The sequence below is a fragment of the Silurus meridionalis genome, chromosome 12, assembly GCF_014805685.1.
Source record: "Silurus meridionalis isolate SWU-2019-XX chromosome 12, ASM1480568v1, whole genome shotgun sequence".
NCBI classification, from domain to species: Eukaryota; Metazoa; Chordata; class Actinopteri; order Siluriformes; family Siluridae; genus Silurus; species Silurus meridionalis.
In genome coordinates, this window is record NC_060895.1 from 1068215 (window position 1) to 1069098 (window position 884).

General features: G+C 41.1%; 1 non-coding gene across 1 annotated transcript; it reads left to right on the plus strand.

The window, feature by feature from the left end:
* The first annotated feature begins 234 nt into the window (after positions 1 to 234).
* On the plus strand, positions 235 to 307 carry trnag-ccc. Its single transcript has one exon. It is a non-coding gene; the product is annotated as a tRNA-Gly (tRNA).
* Positions 308 to 884: the final 577 nt, after the last annotated feature.

Consider the following 884-nt stretch of genomic DNA (forward strand, 5'->3'; position numbering starts at 1 on the left):
GTCTTTTATTAGAGCCACTATTAATAACCCAGTCTATTTAAAACTCCTGCAATAGACGTTACACCTCTGACAGCAGCGGAGGTTTGTATTAAAGCACCTTTTATACGTTAATACTTTATTGTTTCTATGGTAACAGTTACTTCACAAAACAGATATAATTAACATTTACAGAAGGAGTCTCCAGTCCCATTTTCAGCACAGAGAATTTTATAGTGTTTATATAGTGTTTTTCGGTCCCCTGGTGGTCTAGTGGTTAAGACGCAGCGCTCCCACCGCTGCGACCCGGGTTCGATTCCCGGTCAGGGAACCATCCCCAGCCACTCTCAGTGCCGGTCCCAAGCCCGGATAAATTGGGGAGGGTTGCGTTAGGAAGGGCATCCAGCATAAAAACATGTGCCAAATCAAACGTGCGGAGGATCCGCTGTGGCGCCCCCTAACGGGAGAAGCCGAAAAAACGATATAGTGTTTTTTTATTATTTTTTATTTTATAGTGTTTTTATAGTGTTTATAGCTGCTATAATGTAAGTGACAATAGGAACTAAATAGATATTTCAAACATTGGATGTAAAAATGTTTACTGGTGTTGTTTCACAAACAAACAAATAAATAACCTCAAGGCAGTAACAGAGACTTTGTTTTGGCTCCATGGCCTTGAGAGAAGTTCATGGAGGTTTTATGGGGTAAAAATATCAAACCTGAAATAGCTTTTTAGATCCAGCAGTGACTCAGGAGTGAAAAAGGAAAGTGTTTGATAACAGAAATGGGTCGAGGAGGTTCTAGCTGAGAAACACAACGAATACCGTGTCCTTCACCTGCCAGGATTGTGACTGCTGTTCGATCTGAAACCTGAACACTATGAAGGACGTCCTTCTACAGAAATCATA